The sequence below is a fragment of the Neofelis nebulosa genome, chromosome 8 (assembly GCF_028018385.1).
Source record: "Neofelis nebulosa isolate mNeoNeb1 chromosome 8, mNeoNeb1.pri, whole genome shotgun sequence".
NCBI lineage: Eukaryota > Metazoa > Chordata > Mammalia > Carnivora > Felidae > Neofelis > Neofelis nebulosa.
In genome coordinates this window covers 2,736,548-2,762,093 of record NC_080789.1, presented here as the reverse complement: position 1 = coordinate 2,762,093, position 25,546 = coordinate 2,736,548, and the positions used below count along the sequence as shown (strand labels likewise).

Here is a 25,546-nt window from a genome sequence, read left to right as displayed (position 1 = left end):
GCTCCTCCAGCAGGTGGGTGTTCCCCATGCTCCTGAGGGTGGGAAGAGGCTGCTGATTCTTGAGCTGGTTCTGTGTGGCTGCGGATCACCTCTGGCCCTGCTGTGTGTCACGGGAGATTCTCCCGGCCCCACCCTTCCTGTGCACACGGTGGAACAGGCCTCAAGAGTGAGCTCAGACCCCCTTGTGCCCCCCCAGCCCCACGCAGCTCTGAGCTGACTTCCTCTTGCTGTCCCCAGCACCTGCCAGAGGAGAAGCTCACGGTGGGTCCCTGAGATGGACCAGATACCTTTGCATCCCTTGAGGCTTGTGGGGACGTGCTTGAGAAGGGTTCATTCTGCCTTTGCTGGGTACAGCGTTCCACACGGATCCCCCGGATCGACTTTGTTGTGCGTTTCTTCACGTTTTCTCTGTCTTTGCTGCTGTTTCTTGCTTCTCCTCTTAGTTGCTGAGCCACGTATTGAAATACCCCAGGTGAGTGTGGGTTCGTCTGTCTGTCCTTGTAGTTTTGCTCACTGTTGTTTCTTGAAGTTGCATTACTATGTATGTGCCCATAAATTTAGAGTTGTTTTTTTAACCTTCCTGGCACACTGACAATTTTATTATGAAGTGTTTCTCTTTGTCTCCAAATTTCTTTCACTTAAAGTCTACTTTAGTATTAATATAGTTTCACAGCTTTGGTAAGATTTGGTGGGATGCATATATGCGTCCATATGGAATACATGGATATAGATACACACATACACATATGTACAGATGTACATTTAGACTATGTATATATACGTAAGTTACATACGTATATGTGTGTGTTTTTACCCTTGAATAAGTAAATATGCTATAGATATGTGTGTTTCAACACTACACGGGTACAGTTGGGTCTTGATTATTTTTTTATCCAGCACACCATCTTTACTTAACTGGAAGCTTGGTGCAATTGCATTTTTTGCTGTGACGTGGATGAACCTTGAAGGTGTTACACAAAATGAAACAAGAGAGCCACAGAAGGACAAATACTACACGATTCCACCTATATGATGTTCCTAAAATAGTCAAACTCGTAGAAGCAGAGGCTGGAGGGAGGGGGGACATGGGCAGACATTGTTCAGTGGGCATAAGGTTTCAGTTGTGCTGGATGAATTAGTTCTGGAGGTCTGCTGCACAGCACAGGGTCCGTAGTTGGCAATACTGTGTTGTGCACTTAAATATTTAACTTTAATTTTCAAGGAGTATTATCACTGAATGTGGCATTCTTGGTTGGCATTATTTCCTGTTTTGCACTCTAAGGCTATTAGTCATTTTATCATAGTTTTCATTGTTTCTGTTGAGATGTTGGCTGTCATTTTAGTAGCTGCACTTTAAAAAAAATTTTTACTCTTATTTAAAAAAAAACCCTTCTTTGTTTAAGGATAAATAGTTTTGCTGTAATATGTTTTGGTGGTGATTTTGCTTTATTTTTTCCTGGTTGGGACTTGTAGGGTTTCTTGCTTCTGTGTCTCGATGTCTTTCTTTCACTTTGGAAAATCCTCAGCCAGTATCTTTTCACTTTTTCATTCTCATTAATTCAATCTCTTACCTTCTTTTGGGACTCTGACTATGTGTATATGAACCTTATTCCTGTGTTCTTTCTATTTTTTGCCTGTTCTGCTGTATTTTCTATCCTTTGTACCTCTATTGTTTATTCTGAACACTTTGGGCATCTATCTTCTATTTTACTAAACCTCTCTTCGGCTGTATCTAATTTTCTCATAAGCCCATCCACTTAAATTCACTTTCGTAGTTGGATTTTTCAGATTTAGAGTTTCCATGTTTTACGAAAGAAGTTTCCACTTCCAAACTGAACTTTTCAGTGTATCCTTTGTCTCCTTGATCATTATGAACAAAGTCACTTTAAAGTGTACGTGTGACACTGATAAATTATGTGTCTGGCCTCTGTGTTACGTCTTTTGGTTCTGTTCATGTTGTCTTGACTCCTGTCCATGGTTATCGTGTGTCAGATGTTGTGTTTTTATTGGTATTTATTTTTTGTTTGTTTATTTATTTACTTATTTGAGAGAGAGAAAAGAGAGAGAGAGAGAGAGAGAGTGAGAGAGAGAGCAAGCAGGGGAGGGGCAAAGGGAGAGAGGAAGAATCCCAAGCAGGCTCAACACACAGCACAGAGCCTGATGTGGGGCTTGATCCCATGACCCTGGGATCATGACCTGAGCTAAACTCAAGAGTCAGATGCTCAACCCACTGAGCCACTCAGGTGCCCCAGATGCTGTGTTTTTAAAGTTTGAAGAAATCAGATACCTTCTTTCAGAGGTAGTTTTACATCTCTGTCAGTGCTTCAGCACTGGAGATCTGGGATCTCTTCAGTTCACCTCCGGGTGCTGAGTGATAACACGGAACCCATATCCCCCTAGAAAGTCCGTCTACTTCCAGTTCACCAAGACTAGTGTGTTCGGCCCTTTGGTGTTCCAGCCAAAGCCAGAAGGGTCACCAGGATGCACTTCTGGTGTCCCAGACCTGCAAGGGTGTGAAAGCACAGCTCAGTTGGCCTCTCTGTTGCTCCCTTTGGTTTCAACAAAGTGTCCCCAGGGGTAAGGAAACTACAAATATAGGCTTGACTCCATTTTCTTGTAGATCCTGGCCTGCCAGTTTTCACTATCTTGTGAATTCTTTAATGATTTTTTGTTTGCTTGCGTGTTTTTTTAAGAAAAAAATTGTAAAATACATGCAATATGAAATTTGCCATCGTAACTCTTTAAAATTTATTTCTGAGAGAGAACGAGAGAGAGAGAGAGCTTGTAGAGTGTGAGCAGGGGAGGGATACAGAGAGAGGGAGACACAGAATCCGAAGCAGGCTCCAGGCTCCGAGCTGTCAGCACAAAGCCCGATGTGAGGCTTGAACCCACGAACTATGAGGGCATGACCTGAGCCAAAGTCAGATGCTTAACCGACTGAGCCACCCAGGTGCCCTCATTTTTAATTTTTAAATATATTGAGGTGTGTTTTATGGCTGAGCACCTGGTTTGTCATGGAGAGTGTCCCATGTGCATTTGAGAGTGTCACTGGTTCAGGTTTGGTGGGGTGCTGTCTAGATGCCTGTTGGACCTTCTGTTTCTTCCTTCCTTCCTCCCTCCCTCCCTCCCTCCCTTCCCTCCTTCCTTCTTTGTTTATTTTTGAGGAGGAGAGACAGAGTCAGAGCATGAGCAGGGGAGAAGCAGAGGGAGGGAGACACAGAATCCGAAGCAGGCTCCAGGCTGTGTGCTAACAGCTCAGAGAACTACAGGGCTCCAACCCATGAACTACGACATCATTACCTGAGCCAAAGTCAGACGCTTAATCTACTGAGCCATCCAGGCACCCCATCCTATCTTAAAATGTTCGGTTTGGTGGTACTAAACGTACTGATAACATCACACAAGCACCAACCCATCCTTCTCTCTAGACTTCCTTTCATCTTGAAAAACTGAAAATCTGTACCCATGAAATGATGACGCCTCAGTCCCCCAAGTCCCCAGCTCCTGGAAACCGCCATTCCACTTTCCGTCTCTCTGGTTTGGATGACTCTAAGTCCCTCACCTAAGTGGAATCATACAATATTTGTCTTTTTGTGATTGGCTTATTTCACTGAGCATCATGTTCTCAAGGTTCGCCCAATGGCATAGCATGTGTCTGACTTTCCTTCTTGTATAGTATTCCGTTGTATGTATATGCCACGTTTTGTTTATGCATTTATCCATCCATGAACTTGGGTTGCTCACATAGTTGAGTTCTTGTGAATCATGCTGCTATGAACATGGGTGTACAAATATCTCTTTAAGATCCCACTTTCAATTCTTTTGGGTATATAGCCCTGAGTGGCATTGCTGCATCATATAGTAACTCTATTTTTACTTTTATGAGGAACTGTCACTTTTCTGCAGTGGCTGCACCATTTTGCATTTCCATCAATGGTGCATGAGGATTCTGGTTTCAACACATCCTGTCAAATACCTGTTATTTTCTCTTTTCTTGATGGTGGTCATCCTAATGGGTGTGAGGTCATATCTCACTGTAATTATGATTTGCATTTCCTTAATGATCATTGATGTTGAGCACCTTTTCATGTGTTATGACCAGTTACATGTCTTTGGAGAAATATCTATTCAAGCCCTTTGATCATTTTTTTAATAGATTTTGTTGTTGTTGAGCTTTAGGAGTTCTCTACATATTCTGGATGTCAGTCCCTTATCACACATACAATTTGCATATATTTTTCTTCCATTTTGTGGGTTGCCTTTTGACTCTGTGGAGGGTGTCTTTTGACACCCTTTTAGAATTTTCATGGTCTAGTTCTTTTTCTGTGCTTTTGATGTCATATCCAAGAAATCATTGTCAGATCCAATGTCATGAAGCTTTTGCCCTATGTTTTCTTCTAAGGATATTATTGTCTTAGGGGGTACATTTTTTTAAATTTTTTGTTTGTTTGTTTTGGTTGGTTGGAGTCTGCCCCTTGGGATTCCATTTGAATTTTAGGATGCGTTTTTCTATTTCTGCCAAACATCATTGGGATTTTGATAGGGATCGCATCAAGTCTGTGGTTGCTTTAAAGAGTATTAACAACTTAAAAATATAAGTCTTCCAATTTGTGAACGGGGCGATTTTGGGGGGGGGGGTTAATATAATTTATTTTTTATTTTTATATTTTTCTTTTTAATTATTTTATTTTAGAATTTATTGCTGTTTAAAAAAACATTTTAATTCCGTATGGCTCACATACAGTGTTATATTAATTTCAGGTATACAATACAGTGATTCAACAATTCTGTATATGACTCAGTGCTAATCAAGGTAAGTGTGCTCTTAACCCCCTTCATTGGCTTCACCCATCAACATGGCATTTTTTATGCCATCTTTAATTTTTTCAGCTGTGTTTGTACGTCTTTCACCTCCATGGTTAAATTAATCCCTAAATATTGTACTCTTTTTGATGCTATTGTAAATAGAATTATTTTTGTATTTGCTTTTTTAGATTGTTCATTGTTAGTGTATAGAAACGCAACTGAATTCTGTGGGTTGACTTTCTGTCCTGCTGCTTTACTGAATTGATTTATTTGTCCCAAGCGTTCTTTGTGTGCGATCTTTAGGGTTTTCTACGTATGAGATCATATCATCTGCAGACAGAGAAAATTTTACTTCTTCCTTTCCAATTTAACTATCTTTTACTGATGTTTTCTTGCCTCAGTGCTCTGGCTAGAACCTCTAGTACTTTGTGAAATGTATTCTGGACGTGGGCATCCTTGCCTTGTAAATCATCTTAGCCTTTCGCCATTGAGTGTAAACTTGGCTGTGGGTTTTTCACATACGGCTTTTATTATGTTGAGTGGAGGTGATTTCCCTGTGTTTCTAATTTTTGGAATTTTTTTTATTAGAAAAGGGCATTGAGTTTTGTCAAAAGATTTTTCTGTATCGTATGAGATGAGATGATCATGTTTTGTTTTTTTTTCCTTTATTTGGTTAATGATGTGTATTACATTGATTTTCACATGTTGAGCCATCTTTGGATTCTGGCAGTGAGCCTAAGTCTCATCGGCAGACCCCCCCCCGCCCCGGGCATCCCCAGAACATTTCTATAGGGTCCCACCCATTGAGGTGTTATTTGCATTCTTTGTGGTCCTGCATTTGGGTTAAAGTACAAAAACACCTCAATGCCCTTGAATGAATCCTGGTAGTACCTAAATTCCAACTGTAGTTGTTGTGTTCTGTGCAGTAAAAGGAAGCTGTCCATTTCACTCAAGAACGTCCTTCGTGAGGCAGGAGAAGCTACTTGTTTAATGTGGTCTTGATCCTTGCGTACACATCGTGTGAATACTCCGTGTGACCGACCGGGAAGTGTGCACCGTGGACGCTCTTACTGCTCACTGAACACAACGGTGCTTGGCTTGCGAGCCAAACTGGTCCCTGTTTTCACCGAGCACTGTCTTTCCTTGAAAGAACAGCTGCCAGACAAATTATGATTCATTGAAACTTGGGTGCTTGGCGGACACGTTCTCAAAAATGAAATCACTTCAAGGAAAACAACTGACAATACGAATTGTAATCATATTGATAAACTTGGAACTTTCAGATGAAAGTTAGACTCTTGTCACACTCGCACCCGCTACCAGGAGCTTGCCCGTGTGTGGGCACTGGAAGACGTCCCTGGTGGTGTGAATGGCGACACTAACACACGTGACTTCCTGAAACCTGTCGACGTGAGGAAGATCTGCCTGGCTCAGCAAAGTGACATTTCCAAACGGTGAGTGTGTGACGTTGTAAACCCGCGTGTGACCAGGGGGTCCATTCAGAGCGCCAGATTCAAGAGACTTCGATTTGGTTCTGCTCAGGACGAGGTTTCCGGTTCCTTGGAGCTTCTCAGTTGATGTGAATGTGCAGCCAGGGTGACAGCCGGGGGAGAAGGGTTCCCCCTAGCTTGTGCACTGAGCAAGGGCAGGGCTGGGAAGACTCGGGGTCCCAGGCTCCCCATCAGTAATTCTGGGGACCAAAGAGAAGGGCAGACACGGCTTCCTGTGGAGCCTCACGGGGAGGCCCTGATGGGTCTCAGGGCTGCAGCAGGTGGGGCTGAGCTGGGCAGTGACACTGGGGGACAGGCAGGGCTGGTGGGCCCGGGTGGGGGATGGACCCCAACTCCCTCGGCAGGAGTGGATTCTCTGGCTGGTCTTACGGGGTGGGTGGGACTTGGTACCCATGGGACGGGGAGCGTTCAAGGAAGATTGTCCACAGAGCTGAGCCCGGAGTTGAAGCCTGAAGCCAGTCTTGGGGTCAGCGCCGTGGACAGGATGGGGCGTGTGAGAGAAAAAGGGCGTCTGGTCCAGGGCTGGCAGGTCCTTCCTGAAGCCGGCAGGGCTGGTCTTCAAGATGAAGTGATGTCCCAGAGAGCCCAGTCTCTCTCCCCTGACACAGAGCAGCTCTTGCCAGAAGCTTTAAGCGGCCAGGCCTTGAACGTGGTCTTGAATATTTCATTTGATCATCTCTTTACAAACCCCGTGAAGTGGTGCTGGGCCCTTACTTGGCCGATGAGGAGAACGGGGCTCAAAGCGGCCAGGGATTTCCGGGCAAGCAGCTGAACCTGGACGTGAACCCGGGTTCACCTGGGCCCCCAAACTGTCCCACAGCCTCTTCCCTTTGGGCTGGCCCTCAGAAGGTGGCGGCTGGATTGGAAACTGCGCACTGAGTGCTTCCCGAAGTGGCTGCTGTTGGTTATTTTGGGGACGTGGGGATGTGGCTGGGATTTAGGTGTCCAAAATATCTCCTGTGACACCAAGCCGGAGCCTGAGGCTCTGAGCCCTGGATCTGCTCTGAGCTCAGCCGGGATGAGGGCTCCAGGCGTCCTCAGGCAGAGCTACCCCCACCCCTTGGAGCCCGGCTGGGGGGCTCTCATCTCCTGGCTGGTAGTCTGCGGCTTAACTGCCTCTTGTGGGCGCATTAAGGTATTAATCGCATCATGGTCTGGCTGTGCCTTTCATCTCCTGCAAATAAGTGCAGTGGGATTCGATTTCACGGACAAAGCCCTTAGCGGTGCAGCTGACAGGGGACGAGGAATGCAGGGACCGCTAAGAACATCGATTCTGTCTGTGGTGCGCGTGCCTCCCGATGAAACGTGAATGTGAATGGTGGGACCCAGCACCTCCACACGGGGCAGCCTCCTCACCCAGAAAGGGCTCCTGCTGGCTCAGGGGAAGCCCGCTTTTGCATCCAAGTCTCCACGAACCGGGCCGTGTGGCCTTGGGCAATGACTTAACCTCTGAGCCTCCTCGGGTCCGGGGAGGGTGAACCGGGTGCATGGCCTGTGCCTGGCGGCCAGGGTGCTGTGGTGGGGGGGCCGCCTTTCCTTGTCCTGCAGTCTGGGGAGCTCTGCTCCATCTGTCGTATGGATTGAAGTGTGGAGGGGCTCCCCGAGTGCAGGTTTGTGGCAGGTGCCAGGAGGTCTAGAAAACTGTTGGCAATGGAAGGGCCTGCTCCCTTTCCAGGGTCACTGGATGCAAAGGACGTCCTGCTTGGAAAGGGTGAGTGTTGTGTGGTCAGTGGAATCAATCACACCCCCAAAGGTGTCCGTGTCCTCAAGCCTGGACCCTGTGGAGCTGTTGTCACAGGGCAAAGGGGAGTTATGGTCACAGGTGGAATAAGGGTTGCCAGTCGGCTGACCCTGTGACGGATTCCCCAGATGGGGCCAGTGCATCCGGGTCCTTATAAGAGGGGGGGTCGGGCTCAGAGGGAGACGTAGACACTCCACCTGCTGTTGCTGGTTTGGAGGGAGGAGGGGCCGGGAGCAAGGAACACAGAGCCCCCAGAACCTGGAAGAGGCAAACACAGGGCTCCTCCCCGGGAGCCTCCGGAGGGAGGGTGGTCCCGCCAGCACCTTGATCTCAGCCCCGTGTGACCCATTTCTTGCTTGTGAGCTGCAGAACCACAAGGTAACAAACGTGGGTGTTACTGCAGCAATAGGAAATGACCCGCCCGGGTGGCTGGTCCTTACGCATCCCAGGCTGCTCCGGGAGGGTGGGGGTGTGCACCCTGGTTTTGGCATCACAGGCTTGCAGGGGGCACAGAGCACAATGCCTCCCACCCTGCAAACATCCAGGTGTGCTTGCTGGGCCGGCGGCATCTCACTCCACCTCGCGGGCTGGCGTGGCTGCCCACAGTTCACAGGTGAGGCGGCTGAAAGGGAGCTGGCCAGGTCCCTCTCGCAGCCCCCAGCTCTAATTTGGTGGCTCTGTCCCCACAGCGTCCCTTTTCTCCAGGGCTGAGCTGAGCGCTAGTCGGAAAGCTCTGTCGGGGGATCCCAGGAAGAGAGAAAACCTGAGACGCAGTACAGGGGTGTGTCCCTGAGTGAGACGCTCAGACCACGGGCCTCCTGTGGCCCTGAGATCCCATGGCCCTGAGATCCCGTGGCCCTGGTATCCCATGGCCCTGGGGTCCTGTGCCTCTGAGATCCTGTGCCCCTGAGATCCCGCGGCCCTGGGATTCTGTGCCCCTGAGATCCCGTGGCCCTGGGATCCCATGGCCTGTGAGATCCCGGAAACCGGGAGAAACACAAAGCAGAACAGTCTGAAAATCAAGGGCTCCTGTGCTTTCTTATTCAATAACATTAAACAACAATTATTCATGCAGAAGAAAAACTTTTCATGAAGAGTGAACTTGACGAAGACCATAATCACGGGGGCACCAGGTCCCATAAATGTTTAGAATCTTTCCTTAAAGGCTTTTCTTACATTGCCTTATGTGCACGTGCAGCCTGACTGTAGGGCCTGGTCGTGACCCAGCAGAGCCCTCTCGAGGGGCACCCGGGGCCACGTAGCCACACTGTCGTGGATCTGGGGGTCCCGGAATCGAGGCGGGGGGGGGCGGAGATGGCCTGTGGACTGCCGCCCTCAGGGCCCAGGACTCCCAAGCAGGCCCCGGCCGGGGCGGGGCCACAGCCAGGCTTGTCTGCATTTTCTTGGTCAGACCCGTGAGCTGGCCCCCTGCAGAAGCCACATCCACTGCCCCAGTGCCCTTGGTGGCCACGGCATTCGGAGCCAGCCTGCAGAACCAGAGTCTTTGCTTCAGGAACCCTCCGCCAGCGAGGATAGGCTGCCAGGTGCCGAGGGGCCCTGGAGCTCCCTAGGGGTGGGGGTGGGGGGCGGGAGAGGGCTGGACTTCGTCCTGGTGAATGAGGAGGGTGGAGGGGCATACTTCCTGACAGGGGGACTGTGGGGACCACTCGGGGCCTGCAGGCATCTCCCCACGACTAGAGAAGGGAGTCCCCACACTCACGTGGTCCTGTGTCTCATCCACGCATGGCAGTGCCTTCCGTCCTAGCTCTGGATGGTGGGGAGGGGCAGTGGTTGGTGACGCTGGGCCCGCAGGGCCTGAGGGCTGGAGTGGGGACACACGGGGCCGCAGTCTGGTGGCTCCTGCCAGGGCCCGCCCTCGGTGTTCCCTGCGAGTTCTCAGCCTCAGTGCCAGGGAAAGAGGTGATGTGGGGGAAAGGAAGATGCACATTGCTGTCCTGAGGTCTTCCACCTGGAGAAGGGAGTCCAGGCACGTTCCTGGGGTTGGGAGCCGTGGTCCCGGAGACCTTGAGTGTCTCTTCGTGGCCCTCAGCATAAAGGAGAGCCTCCTTGCATGGCCTCCAGACCCTGCTGGATGCAGCCTGACCCCCCTTCTGGCCTCACCCCCCACCTCACCCGGTGCTCTCTCCTCTCCAGCAGCAATGGCTTTCCCTGGTGGGTTGTGGTGCCTCCGACCACAGGACTTTGCACATATTGTTTGTATTCCCTTTCCTCTTGGTCTCACGACTCCTCCCCACTCCTTGGGCCTCCACTCAAACATTACTTCCTTAGGAACACTTTTTTACCTTCCTGACATGGCCACCCCCTCAGACCTCCTTCCCAGAGCCCTGTCTCTGTTACAACTTGACATCTGTTTGCATAATGATCTGACTGGTGAAGTTCCATGCGAAAGGGACCTGGCTTGCTCGGTTGTTTCACTCTGTGTGTCTGGGGGAAAGGGCAGCCATCACGATTACAGCGCCTACCTTACAGCCCCCAGGTGCCACGCCAGTTCTGAGAGCCTTACATAAATTTCCTCACCAACTTTGCAAAGCAACACCCGGGCAGGTGCCATTATAATCTCCTTTCTAAAGAAGAGAAAAAGGACCATTTGGGTAGCCAGGATACCTGAGGTCAAACCCAGTAAACTGAGGCACAGCAGGGCTAACCAGGATACCTGAGGACTTCGACGTGGGGCTTGGATGCACGAAACCACGAGATCATGACCTGAGCTGAAACCAAGAGAAGAAAGCTTAACCGACTGAGCCCCCCGACGCCCCTCAAATGTCATTTTTGTGGCTATAGATGACACTGACGTGTCTCTGCTGCTTGCCATTCATCACTTGTGATTTTGACAGAGAACGTTGGTTCTTGTGGGGACAATGGCCGTCCACCCCAGTGGTCAGGATCAAGTTGGCCCACAGAGCCTTCGAAGCTAGGAGCCTTCCCAGCGCTCACGTCCCTGGTGACATCCCAGGAGCTCGGCGGGACCCCGCGTGCCCTGCGAAGGACAGCCCATTCCCCTCCAGCCGTGACAACGCCCTTACCCATAAACCCCTGCTGTGTGCTGACTGGTGCACTCTGCGTTCTTGGCCCTGTTTCCTCCCCAACAAAGGGACCCTGATACCCAAGCACCTGCAGGCGTGGCTGCGATGTCATACTTTGTGCGATGCACCCGCACCTGTGTCCAGTGTTCCCCTCACGCGTCTTCAGCCACCTTTGGCCAATGTGTCTCCACAACCATCTGTCCCACAAGAACCGCCGGCTGCCCACCGCCCGCTCGGCTCTCTTCACCGCCGTCCCTGGGGGAGCCGAGGGCAGGTGCCCAGAACCAGGAAAGGCTCGGACTTTCGGGGATGGGAGGCTCGTGACTTGGATGGCGGGCTTCCATGGACGCCGGGCAGGCCACCCGCTGTGACGTCATGGCTAAGGCCACAGGCTCTGCGGGCAGACAGAGGTGAGATTGGGGCTCATCTGTCCCCTCACTTGCCGTGGCCTTTGGGCCAGACAGTCACCGCTCTAATCTCCTTCGTGAGACGAAGATGCTCACAGCATCTGTGTCGGGGGGATGCAAAGGGCTCGATCAGTCGCTGACACAGCAGGCGGCTTCCTGCCCTCGATTCCCCCACGGCCCGTTCTGCCCGGGACCGTCCCACCCGACACCCTATCTGGTGCCGACACCCAGGCTGGTGCGTGCCAGCTGCGAACCCTGCTCTAGGCCCGGCTGTGGCAGCCACCTGGGGCCAGCATGTCCCTCCGCCCCTTCCCGCCCGAGTGACTGCACAGGACACCGGGCTCTTCTGACCAGTTCGTTTCCTGACCAGTGGGATTTGGGATAACACGGTTCACTTAGTGGTAGCGTCACCAGCACGAAGGACAAGGTCACCACGGAGTCTGGGGCTCGGAAAAGGCTGTCTTTCACCCGGCGGGGTCACCCCTCACTCCCGGCGGCCTCCAGCCAGCTCCGCGAGCTCCATTAGCGGGTGATCTGGGGACACAGAGGAAGCGTAGCCGCTCCCCAGAGAGGAGAAAGTGTCAGATGATAATGCACTTTTTCATTTTTGCTTTGAGTTTTTAAAAGACACGTTTGTCTGCTTTGATCTCCAGCACCAGGGAAGAGTGTGCATGGAGTGAGCCCAATCTGGGAGGGCACCTTGGGGGCCCGGCGCTCCGTTTCCAGGCCTGTCTGCTTCCGGAAGGTTCTGGAGAGGCTGAGGAAACAGCCTGTGGCACAAAGTGACTCTGGCTCCCACTCAGCCTTCAGCGCGTGGGTGACCCAGAGGCACTGGGGACAGACACTGTCTGGTGACTCAGGCCTCTCTACCCACCCTGCCTTGCTCATGGGGCCCTTTGTTTCCGAATATAGCCCAAAGGCAGCAGATTTTAAGACTGTTGTCCCTGGAGAGATGGACTGGAGTCGGCCACTCCCCCTCGTCACAGACGTTTCCCTATTCCCTGGTGTCTGAGGGGACTTCTAGCTCACTGCAGACATGTGGCCTCATGAGCCCGGTGTGCCCGCCAGGGCCCCGACCGCACTGTGCGTCTGTCCCACAGGTGAGCTGGTGGCTCCTGCCGGGCAGAGACACTTCCCCGCTGGGAGCACGGGCGCTGGCCGGGGGGTCACCGGTGTCCCCGTGGGCCTCTCATCTGTGACCCTGGATGGACACCTTCTTCCACAGAACTGCTCTCCCCACGGTGTCCCCGGTCGTCGCTCGGGCTGCGGTCCCAACACCGTGGATCGGGAGGCTCGGGCCGCAGACATTTAGCCCAGAGCTCTGGAGGCTGGAAGCTGAGGCCGGCTCTCTGGTTTGCAGATGCCCGTCTTCCCCGTGTCTTCACATGGACGAGAGTCTCTTCCTCTCCTTACAGGTCACTAATCCCACGGTGGGGCCCCACTGTCATCTCACCTGACCCAGTTACCCCAAAGGCCCCCCACATCCTAATACCGTCCCCCTGCGGGTTAGGATTTCAGCATATGAATGGTGGGGGGACTCTCACCGTAACCCTCTCCATTCCCGTCTCTTTGCACGGGCGAGGACGAGCCGTTAACCTTCACCGGCTTTGGTTTCTAACGGCCTGAGATGGTTCTGGGCAGGACGTCACCATCCGCTTTCCCCCAAGCCTGTGTAGCCGCGTGATGGCCCTGCTCTCATCTCCGCCCGCTGCTGCCTCCCTTCTTAGCCCCCATCCTGCACTTCGTGACCTGAGCATGAGGACTGTATCTCCCTACCGCTGGTAGGGATACGCCCTGCAGGTGCTGGGTTCCAGAAGCTTCTCCATTGTTCTCCACGGAACAGAGCAACCCCAGTTTTTCCTTTTTAAAAAAGCAGGAAAATGTGAATTTCGAGTTCCGGTTTTACTCAATGAACCTCGATTTCTTATCTATGAAAGCAAGTGAGAACACGTCCCCTGCAGAATGCTTGTGAGGACCACACTCCCCGGCCTCCAGGAAAGGAGCAGCCGTGATCGTGACGCGCGCATCTAACCGGGCATCGCGGCTTCTGCTGGTGCTGTCACCATGCCGTATGCACTGCATATATTTCTTCTGACTTGTAGTCAATAAGGGAAAATGAATTGACATGGGACACCTCCCTTCGCTTCAGCCATGCGGAAATGATGGATAAAATAGAACGAGAATTGTAAATCTGTGCAGAACCTGAAAACAGGGAAAACATCGATGCCAGAAGTAGATGGGGCTCAAAACCACAATGGAGAATGTGAGTTCCACGCCGCAAGGAGGGTGGGGACAGCTGGCATAGAGTTCCCACGGCGTCGGTCTCTGAGGAAGGCTGTCACTTCCGTGAATGGAACAACCAAGTGGGTCCCTGTGCCGGGCTGTGGGTTCCTGATTTTGGAATGACGACCAGGTGATGCATGGAGCCCATATTTCTACTGCAGAAGCTCTGGGGTGGGAAGTCTGGGTTGGGTCTGGGAAAAACGTGTCTGGAGTGGGCAGAAGCCGCTCGTGTCCACCAGACACGAATGCCAAACCACCGCGCAGGGGCACCTCCGCCGTCTGGGATGCTCAGGACGCCCACGGAAAACAGTTCTCAGGGAAGACGTACTTGGAATAAAAATACAGGGGACACACAGCACAGCAGCAAATTTGCATTCCAGAGCCACCGATGATAGAGCGGTCTGAGGATTTAAAAATAAGCACGCTTCGGTTTTTCAGCAGGCTTAGTTTCTCAGGACCACATTGGCAAAGCAGAACATTGCAAAGAGGGGGGACAGGTAGTGTTAGAAAAAGCAGCAGAGGGAAGTTCTAAAAGGTAAAATATAATCATCGAAAGAAAAACAGAGGTTTTTATAGCCTCCGCTCCCATTGCTAAGGCAACTGTCTCAGGCATACCCACAGTTTGCTGTTTCCAGACTTTGGAAATAGAAGGAAGAAAAGGCAGGACAGAGCTTGCACCTGTTATCTGTATCGTGAGACTGTAATCTGTTTCAGGGAGATGGGTCTTAGAAGTGAAAACAACATGGAGACTTTCTGCAGAGCTCGGTCCAGCCAGGCACGGGGCTGAGCCTTTGACGAGCGTCGGCTCGTTTAGTTCTGCCGACAGTCCTTCTGAGGAGGTCAGCTCTTGCCTGGGCGACGGGTGCAGAAACTGAGACTCGGGGAGGAGACTGCGTGGGTCCGTCACTTGGGACTGGCGGAGCGGGGCTGCAGCCTGGGTCAGAGGAGTGCGGGGCGGGTCGTGGGGCCCCCGCACTGTCAGCCCTGCCGAGAGACCTCCTGCTTGGGAAGCACAAAGGCGCCAGCCACACAGGCGGCTTGCGCTCTGACCGTGACTGCGTCTTGCGTCCCCAGCTGGGTCAGTCTGCCGACAGCGAGAAGATCAGTTCCCTCCATGACTGACTCGGTAACATTAAACTGTTTCATGCAGGTTTAGTTATTTATTTATTGGCGTACTTTTGTTTTGCTAAGTCTTTGGCTGTGTACCTGCCTCCGCCTGTGAGCCCTTGTGCTCGACAAAGCCAACCCTCTCCACGCATCCCTTTTGGGTGGTATCACTGACTTTCAGTGAAAAGCTTGGGTCCCTAAGGGCGGACCCTGGGACACAGTTCACGCCTGGCAACAGCTGCTGGTGGTCACCTGATGCTCCAAGGACCCCCTGACTTGTTTGTCGGAGGACCCAGTGACATGCCTGTGAGGTGGCATCCATTATGCAGATTGATTATACTTCAGGGAGTGGATCAGGGATTCAGGAGGCATAACAATTGATTGAGTTAATTGTAATTAATGACTCAGGAGCTCTTTAAGAATTCAAGATTAATTAAAAAAGACACCTATAAGGATACAAAACAGGTCCAACCATCTTTAAATGCTTCTTGTTTAATACATATTTATCAGAAGTCGTCTTTTTGGACGTGCTTTTGGAAAGTTAAGTGAAAGAATGTTCCTCAAGTATCTCTAAGGACGCTCCCCTCCCCACCAAAGGGAGAAGATGGGGTAGGACTTGTGGATACGCACGGAATGTTACGAAGGATGTTGTAGCTTAAGCGAGCTGGGGATCGGGTGACTGGTCATCCGACAAATTGCTTTGAGTTGGGCGGCTTTAGGTAGAGCGGTGGCTTCTCTCCCTGGGCACGCTGGACATCTTATTTCAACAAAGGAAAGAGGTCATTTAAGTCCAGAGGAAGGTGGAAGAAGCCTAGACGTTTCTAGTGAGAAGCGTGCTAAAAATCTAACGTGAGAGGTCTCTACCACTGTGGCCACGGGGGTTCCAAGGCGGCCGAAAACCATCCGGAGATGCGTCCGCGTCCCGCCCTTGAGTCTGCACAGGCTCTGTGACACTCGCTGGGAGGATAAGGCAGTCCTTGAAGCCTGCTAACCTCCGTTCCCCTCTGCAAGCGTTGCCTTTTACGCCAGGCGCCCGGTTGTGAAGAAGCCCGGCCAGCCCCGTGGGGGGCCCTGAGCCCAGGCCTCTCGCTGCACAGACTCGCCGGTGGGGCCACAGAGCCGCCTCGGAAGTGCTCCCTCCAGCCTCTACCAAGCTGCCCTGTCTGAGCACGTGCAACAGAGTGAAGGCTCATCGCTGGTGGGCGGTGCCCAAATTACGGATTTGTAAGCAAGGAGAAAGTGGTTTCGGCCTCTGAGTCTCACGGTCAAGTAAACAGATAATAGCAGCAGGTGGAAGTGAACCGGAAAGGCAGGGAAACGAGGCACGCAGGGAGCTCCTTTCTTGCCCAACACATACAAACGTGCTGAAACATAAGTAAATAGTTGCCGCTTACTTTTTTAATAAATAAAACACCCTTTTTAAAAAGTCTGAGGATGGGGGCGCCTGGGGGGCTGAGTCGGTTGAGTGTCCGACTTCGGCTCAGGTCACGATCTCGCGGTCCGTGGGTTCGAGCCCCGCCTTGGGCTCCGTGCTGACAGGTCGGAGCCTGGAGCCCGCTTCGGATTCTGGGTCTCCCTCTCTCTCGGACCCTCCCCGTTCATGCTCTGTCTCTCTCTGTCTCAAAACTATATAAACATTAAAAAAAAAAATTAAAGGGGCGCCTGGGTGGCGCAGTCGGTTGAGCGTCCGACTTCAGCTCAGGTCACGATCTCGCGGTCTGTGAGTTCGAGCCCCGCATCGGGCTCTGGGCTGATGGCTCGGAGCCTGGAGCCTGTTTCCGCTTCTGTGTCTCCCTCTCTCTCTGCCCCTCCCCCGTTCATGCTCTGTCTCCCTCTGTCCCAAAAAAAATAAATAAAAAACGTTGAAAAAAAAAAAAAAGTCTGAGGGTGTAACGGCCGCTGATGCCCGGGGAGCTGGGGTTTTCACACCTCTTTTGGGTCTGGAGTGAAGGCTTCAGGATCTGGCATTTAAAAGGGATCCGGCCTGGGCTCGCTGCAGAAAGCTTAGGGCAGCGGAGGATCTCCTGATTTAGGAGAGGAAATACAACAACCCGCAGGCGGAAAGACCAGGAACAGCTGCCTTAGGTGGAACCTCGCGTCCCAGGAGTGACAGCCCCTCACCAGGCTGGGCTGGAGTCTGGATCCACTCAGCACCAAGGTGCAAAACCCTGCGATGGTGGCTTCGGGTCCAGACCAAAACAATCTGGAACAGCGAACCCTTGATGCGCTCCTAAAATACTGTCCAGATTCCAGGAACCAGCAGAACTACAGAGGGTGAGAACCGATGGAGGACAAGCTGCTTGGACAATGTTCAGAGCACAGAGAAAACCACCACGGTGAGGGGCAGCCGGCCGTGACCATGGGAGAATTCACCCCTGAGGAACTGGACATGATAGAACATCCTAACAGGGCTTTCGCATAAGCACGGTCATAAAATGGTCAAAGGATAAAGAGACGAATTCATAGAATGACAAGAGGGCATTACTAAAAACAAAAGGACATCACAAAAGATTTAAAAAAATGGTTGGGATTGTAGCATTGGAAAATCTAGACAAATAATAAACTTTACAAAATCTCTCAATAGGTATTTCACACGAAAGGTATCCCAGGTCCTTAGAGAGAGAGCGTGGGCGCTGGAAGGTTCACGTGACCACAGCAGACCCAGAACGCAGCTCCGAGGGGAGATGGGGACATGAGCTCCGCCTCAGCAGCCACGCCTCACGTGTCCTTGACATCCCAGAGCCACGTGTATACATGGGTCCCTCTACCCTTGCCACATGCTAACACTCTCCTCTTGCGTTTCTTTTGTGGCCTGCGAGGGTTTTCTGTCTTGAGTTTGTCTTACAAAATATTTTTTCTTGTTGGGATTTATTCTTTCTATATTTTTGGAGCAGGGAGGGAGTCTTCAGCTCAATTTGTCCCTTTTTGGCCCAGATTCCTAGCAGAAACATTCTGGGCTGCAACTGTCCAATACAGAAGCCATGAATTTAAATGAATCAGAAGGAAACAAAAAACAAAAAAAATCAGCTTCTCAGTTGCTGCCACACTGCAGGTACGCACTGGCCACGCATGGCAAGTGGCTCTCGTCCTGGACAGTGCTGACACAGGACAGCCCATCGCTGCGGAAATTCTGTTGGGGCCACCGAACGTCCAGGAAGACCGAAAAGGGAAATCGCAAGATGGGTTGTGGACTTCCCCTGAAGGAAGCTTCTGGAACGGGGCGGTGGACTCCCTGCCACCGTGTGGGAGGTGTGCCCTGCCGGGGGCTGCGGGGAGACCCTTGTTCGGGTCGGAAACACAAGGGAGGTGGGTGGCACACACTCTTGGAACCTCCAAGTCCCCAGCAGTGGCAGAGGACGGAGGGGGGAGAAGAGAGAGGGAAGTTGGAGCAGCCGTGGGGCCCTCCTCTCCTCCTGGTGAGTGGGAAATTCTGCATCTGCAGGATCTGGGCACTGGGAGCTCCAGGAGCCGTTTCCAGATGTTGCTAAATTACCCCACAACCCACAGTGCCAGACTGCAACAGCATGGAGTCATTTATATGCACACAGATTTCGACATGAACTGCACTTCAAAATTAAGTAGAAACAGAGAGCTACAACGGCTCCTGGGGGTTCGGAGAAAGACCTGGGGCTGAGCACACCGTCAGCCGGGCAGAAGCCACTGGCCGGAGCGGTTTGCCATTACGACTCGGAGGAGACGCAGCGTCTCAGGGAGGCTGTCCCCCCCCGCCAGGCCAGGCGTTGGCGAGGACGGGGCTCTCCTGGAGGTGGCAGGGGAGCAGAGCAAGGCTGGGGCACAGCGTGTCCTTGCTCAAGGAGGCTCGAAAGTGCAGTCCTCAATTGGTCGAGAAGCGTGGAGAATCAGTCAACGTGGCAAGCAGGGTAGCCGGGCGAATTCCTTTCTCATTTTGAATCACTCGAGTTCCTGGTAAATTGCAGAGCGAGGCCCGAGGGCCCTGTTCATCTAAAGCCGAGTGACGGAGCTCTGGGCAGGGACAGGGGAGTCCCGGGAAGGGCCTGGAGGAGCGCGGGGGAGCGTAGAAGGCCACGGGGCGGGGGGCGCCAAGGGGACGCTCCTGCTGGAATCCACGTGGTTCACTCGTTCACTTCTGCCTGGCGCAGAGTTGTGGGGTTTCAGAGACGTCCAGGACCTCTGGCCTCTCCTCGTGGGGTGCACCGTCCGGTGGGGTGCGCGGGAACTAGAGAGCGGGGGGGGGGGGGGGGGGGGGAATCTGTGCTGGGACAGCGTGCAGGTGGGCGAGGACCCGGGTTCTCACACGGGGAAGCCCGTGACGTGGGGCGCGCAGCGTGTTTTGGTTTTGGGCGGCCCGGGTGGCAAGAGGCCGTGCTCCCTCTGGAAGCCGAGTTGAAGGGTCCTCCCTGGCCACTCCCTGCTGCTGGCGTTCGCCGGCTCCTGGGCCCACGGGTCTCTGCCGCCACCGTCCCGCGGCTGTCTCCTCCCTCGCGTCCCCCTCCAGGTCTCCCAGGACGCGGGCTGTGCTAAGAGCTCCCCTGTTGGGGAACAGGCCCCGTCCCCAGTGGTTACATCGCAAAGGCCCTATTTCCAAATAAGGTCACCTTCGGGGGTCCTGGGGGCTTAGGATTTCAACGTATCTTCTGGGGAGGGACACCAGTGAACCCAGGACGGAGGAACAAGAGGGACTTGAGCAGTTCTAGGTGTTTCCCAAATTTGAAACCGGGGAGTCTGCCTTCGCGAACCATGCTGGACGCCCACAGCCCCTCGGTGCAGCTGCGCCCCCCCCCCCCCCCCCCCCCGCCCCGGTATCGCTCGCCTGCCCTGTCTTTCCTTGTCTGCACCGCTGCCGGCTGCAAACATGCCTCGTCCCCTCCCTGTCCCGGCCAGAGGGTCCTGTCTAGAATACACAGTTGTGCTGCTCAGAATTCTTAAGGGGCCTTATTCGCTAATACCCAGACACCTTCGGTGACATGCAGGGGCTCCGCACAGCTGGCTTCCGGCTGATCCATCCAGCACCACGGTTTTGCAAAAACAGCAGACACTCGCGGCACCCCGTATCTCGCCCCCAGGCGCCCTGCAGCGCAAGCGTGATCTCTAGATTCCCGAAGACAAGCTCGGCAGGTGCGTGGTCATGCCCACCCCGCACTGCGCCCCAGACGTCGTACAGCGCATGCGTGCTCTCACGTTCTGGCAGGACCGGCTTGGCGGGGGCGTGGTTACGCCCACTTGCAGGAGGAAACAGAAGCGCAGAGTTTTATGTAGTGTGTTGAACGAAAATAAGACTTGTGTGGGACACATGGCTCGTAACTCAAGGACTCCGGGTGCAAACCCGGGCGCACGTGCTCTTCACGCCTGGTCTTTGCAAGTTGAGCCCCGAAATCATAACGTCTCCAAATACTAACCATTTGTACTTGCTGCGTGGGCAAGACTTCCCCGGGTCCACTTGCGGCTCCTCGGCTCTAGATCTCGCTGTCCGAGCTTGCCCACCTGCGTACCCTTCAGGGCTCCACTGGGAAGTTCCACCGTCAGGCGGGCAAGACCCAGGGCCCCCCACCTCCCTCGTTTCCTACATGATGCTTCTCTTCCTTTTTCCTTTCTGACCTCAGGTGCAGAGTCACATTTTCTACTTCCTGACATGAAATAGGGGGAATCTTCCTTTCTAGGAAGAAAGAAAAGAAAAGAAAGAAAAAGGAAGGAAGGAAGAAAAGAAAAAGAAAAAGGAAGGAAGAAGAGGAAGAAGGAAGGGAAAGAAAGAAAGAAAAAGGAAGGAAGGAAAGAAGAGAGGAAGAAGGAAGGAAGGGAAAGAACAAAAGGAAAAGAAAGGAAGGAAGAAAGAGGAAGAAGGAAGGAAGGGAAAGAAAGAAAGAGAACGAAAGAAGAAAGAAAGAAGGAAAGAAAGAAGGAAGGAGAGAAAGAAAGAAAAAGAAAGAAAGAAAAAGAAAAACAGAAAGAAAGAAAAATAGGTGTGCCTAGGTGGCTCAGTCAGTTGCGCATCTGACGCTTGATTTTGGGTCAGGTCACAATCCCAGTGTCCTGGGATCATGCCCTGCACTGGGCTCTGCGAGGAGTGTGGAACCTGCTTGAGATTCTCTCCCTCCCTCTTCTGAACATAATCATTAAGAAACGTTTTAACCTGGATTTTGTTTTCTGTTTGCTATCTGCAATTGCCACCAAAACGTAACCCCATGTATTGTTTTCACTTCAGCATGATGGCCATTTAAATCATAGAATTTTTGTTCTGGAAAAACCTCGATTATCATCTTAGAATTAGGATTCGTTTTTATTGAATTGAATAATAAATATATACAAGGGACGCAGGGAATCTGTGAGGAGTATATGGAAAACAAATGCTACTTGAATAGGTGATCGGGGAGTTCTGATGTCATTTGTCACCTGCTCCCTCTTCCTTTCTCTGTAGTGGGTGTAACCATTATTTTGAATTAGGGGTTAGTCATCCCTTTGTTGGTTCTTTACTATATAAATGATGTTTGGTGTCGTCCTGCGTGCTTTGGGAAGGTATCAGGTGGACGTGTGCTGTGTGGACGGCGTTTTTCCTGCTCGACACTGTAGGAGCTGGAGAAGCTTGGTGCCAATGTAGGCTGGGAGGAAGACAGGGGGACCAGCACCCCATCTCTCTCCTACTCACTGACCTCCTGCCGGGACCCCCACTGGCTGAGCCCAGCTGGCGTCCCTCGGGCAGGGAGCCCCAGGGGGACACACCCTGGCAGGCATAGACGTGGCCAGCAGCCACACAGAGCAGGGCACAGATGACTAGAGACGGTCGTGCGAGTGGAAAGGAAACAGGAATCACCAGCACGCAAGTCTTCGGCTCCACCAGTCGGAGCCAAGTGGTCGCTCGGAGTGGTCGTGCCCCGTGGATGCGAAGTGGCTCTCAAGAGGCTGTCGCTCACCATCATGATTCCTGGAGAGGTGAGCACCGTGCCGTGGCTGTGGGCCACGCGTGCGTCCTCCTCCCTACAGCGCCCATCGCTCCTGGGCCCACAGTTCTCTCGTTCTGGTCTCTGCGTGCTAACGGCTGATCCATTCACCCCAGACTCCGTACTGAGCGCCTTCTAGGTGAGTCCAAGTCCAGCTGTAGGTCTGGGAGATGTGGCAATGAGCAGAGGTGACAATGACCACGGCCCTGTGGCACTTATGTTCTCCTGGAGGGAGGCAGACAAGGATTCCACACCCAGTACGTGAGGAAGTGAAGGGTTGTAATTATATCACAAGTGTTACAATTATGTATTATATAATTGCCTCATAATTATATTAGAAGTGTCATTGAGAAAAACAGAAGGACGGGCACAGGCAGGTGGGGCACTTGCTAGGACTGCTGTCCAGGAAGTGTCACTGAGCTCAGACGTTGGGAGCAGGTGCCTCTTCCTGCTGGACAGAGGGGCTCCCCCCACCCGGCCGGCCCCCACCTCGCTCAGTGTCCTGACTCACATCCCCATGCTGTGTTCTCTCCTTGCTTCCTCTCACTACAGTTCTGCCATTGACGAGTGTCGCCTGAGCTTGGCGGATCTCGTCTACTGTGTGTTTACTTTCTCTTCATTAATTTCTTCACGTCTTCTCAAAAATTATTGTCTTTCTCCTATTTTCTGTGATGTCGTCGGCGGTCCTTTTTCTAACTTCAAATGGATGCTCGTCCCATGAATCTCCAGCCTCTCTTCTAACACGAGCGAGTGAGGCTGTGCATTTCCTTTCATGCACTGATTTGGCTGCATCCCACCAGTCTTGAAATTGCGTGTTTTAAAATTTATGATGCCCATTATACTCGTTTCCTCTTGTCCGTGAGTAATTTACAAGTGTGCTTTCAGTAGGTTTTATTTTCTCAAATGTAGGTTGCCTCTCTAATGCTTTTGCTATTTCTAACGTAATGAGTTTTTATCTGAAAGCTTGGTCTGTACGATCGCAAACCTCTGAAACCTGCTCGGACTGCCTTCTGCTCCGGCACCTGCTCGTTGTTGTGGATGTTCCATGTGTGCCTGGCAGTAGTGTGTGTTCTCCAGTCGTTTTCATTTTTACGTTAGAACAAGCGCATCAGTCATATATCCAAATATTTAGTATATTTACTGGTTTTTATCTGTTTCATCTAGCAATTAGCTGCATTAGACACAACAATTTCCTTCTCTGACAGAATACACTTCTGTCAGTATTGGAATCAGGTCATTAGGTTCATCCCTGTTTAGAACTGTTGTATAGCCTGGCACATTTAATTTTTGTCATTTTACAGTGATCTCTGTTATCTCTATACATTTTGCCTTAAATTCTAAATTTTTGAGTAATACCCATGTAATATATGTATGTATGTAATATACATATGCATGTAATGTATGTGTGTATTATACATGCATGTAATGTATGCTTGCAAGGAATATACGTAGGCATATAATGTGTGCATGCATTTAATACATGTATGTATGCATGCGATATATGTATGTAATATATGGACGCATGTAATATGTGTATTGTAATATACATGTGTATACAATATATATATATATATGCATGTAATGTATGTATGTACCTACATATATAGTCTGTATTCCAGTTTTCCTTTGATGAATATCTAGCTGATACTTTCCCATGCTTTTCTCTGATCTTTTCTGCATTCTGAAGGTTTACAAGGTTTCTGGTAAACAGTACATTGGGTATTGATCCATTATTTAAAATCCAGTTCAGCCATCTTTGTCTTGTAGATAATGAGCTTGGACTGTTTATATTTATTGTGATTTCTCATTGATCTTGGTTCTTTTCCATTTTTTTCCCTTTCTGCTTCTCCTACCTTCTCTGTTTCCCTCCCAGCGTATCGATTGCATTGGTTTTATTCAGTCCACTTTTCCCACTGCTACTTCAGAGGTATTGCACTCTTATTGATTTGTTTTGGTTGTTACCCTAGAAACCTTTACATGTGTATCTGGCGAAGCACAACAGAGGTCACATATTTGCCCTCCTGTCACACAGAGTCTTGAAATACATTAGCTCCCAGAATTCTCTTCTCTACTTGAGTGCCGTTTGGTCCATGTTAACAATGTTTAAATGTTACGTATTTTTAAAGTCCCCCGAGTTGGGTCCTCTTGGTGCCTTTTCTGTTTGGGTTTATCTGCATATTTCCAAGTCTGGTCCTCACCATACTTTCTGGTATCTCCCAGTGTCTTCTGGACGTGTTTTTACTTCTGATGAAAGCAGATTTTTTTTTTTTTTTTACAATGTTCTGTTGTAAGGTTAACTGATAACAAATCACCCTGAGTTACTTTATATCTGAAAATGCCTTTATTTTGCCTTCATTGTCCAACTAGAAGTTTTCTGAGTACTTGGCTCTTTTCTTTTCCCTGAAACACACTGAAGACATCATTGCCCTTTTTCTGGGTGTCCTCCTGTTGTTGAGAAATCAGCCCTTCGTGTGATTGTTGTCACTTTGTAGGTAATACTTGTTTTCTTTCTTGCTGCTTTAAATATTTTCTCTTTGTCTGATGTTCACCTTGCCGGTTTTGTCGTTCAACTATGATGCATGTGATTGTGAATGTCTTTTAAAGGAATGCGTTCTCATTGTGCTCTGTTAGACTGCCTGGTTCTGAGGACTGGTCCTTTTCGTCTGTTTCTGAAGATTCTTCTCCAACATCGCCTGCATCAACTCCTTGTAGAATTCCCATGAACTGTGCCCTGTTCACGCTCTTTCCTTCTTAACCCGTGTTTTACATCTGGCACGCCAGCCTGTGTCCATGCTACGCCGATCTTCCAGTTCAGTAATTGTTTCGTCAGCTGTGTGCAATCTTCTAGAACCTGTCCACTGAGTTTTTAATTTCAGTTACCACATCTTTTATTTTTTTTCATTTCTAGGACTTCTGCTTATTTTCCAAAGCCACACTGTTCTTTGCCATGGTCTCTTGAACTGTATGCATATTTTAAAGTGTTACTTCTTAAAGCATATTTCACATGCTTGCTTTTTTTATTCCAGCTTATGTAAATATGCCAAGTGGTGTCTTTGCGGCACTGTGGTACTATTTCTGTTAGCTCTCATGTATGCCACCTGCCTCTTTGTTTGTTTTGTGATTTTTGACCAAGGCTCATCTTTCTCATCACTTGATGTGTGGGAATTACGTGAAAATACATTCTGTTGAAGAGAATTTGTATTCGGTTCTGTTTGGGAGTTTGGGTTGTTACCAGCTCGGGATAGGATATATATATATATTTTTCTTTTTCACATAGTTAGTGTGAATTCAGGCTGCAGAACCACATGGGGACTTGCTTGGGGTTCCAAATGATCAGGGCAGAATTTTATTTTCCATCCATTCAGCACCATATTTGAGCCAACGCAGGATTTTTACTGTGTTTTTCTGAGGTCTTTCTGGGTCACCGTCATATGGAGGAACAATCCTTGGAAGCCCAGCTTTGTATGGGGCTCCCTCATGGGACACCCTCCCGAGGGCTGGCCTCCCCTTGTCCCCAGAACGCCACGCCTGTGCAGCCGTCACACTGGGACGTCGTGACCTCTGGTGGTTAGCAGACGTCCCTGGGCTCAACGCTGGCTCTGGCAATCCTGTTTCACACGTTGTTTGGTCTCTGAGCGATTGTTCTTTCTTGCCCACTCAGCAAGGCATTTCTAAAGCGATTTTTGGAGTAATATCTTATTGGGCGTGTTTAGTTGTTATGAGAACGGTTGTT

At 50.8% G+C, this 25,546-nt stretch overlaps 1 long non-coding RNA gene across 1 annotated transcript; it reads left to right on the top strand.

The window, feature by feature from the left end:
* Positions 1-242: 242 nt before the first annotated feature.
* Positions 243-20,597, top strand: LOC131518679 (uncharacterized). The gene is made up of 4 exons (XR_009265236.1): positions 243-478; positions 4,762-4,813; positions 5,733-6,260; positions 20,482-20,597. It is a non-coding gene; the product is annotated as an uncharacterized LOC131518679 (long non-coding RNA).
* Positions 20,598-25,546: the final 4,949 nt, after the last annotated feature.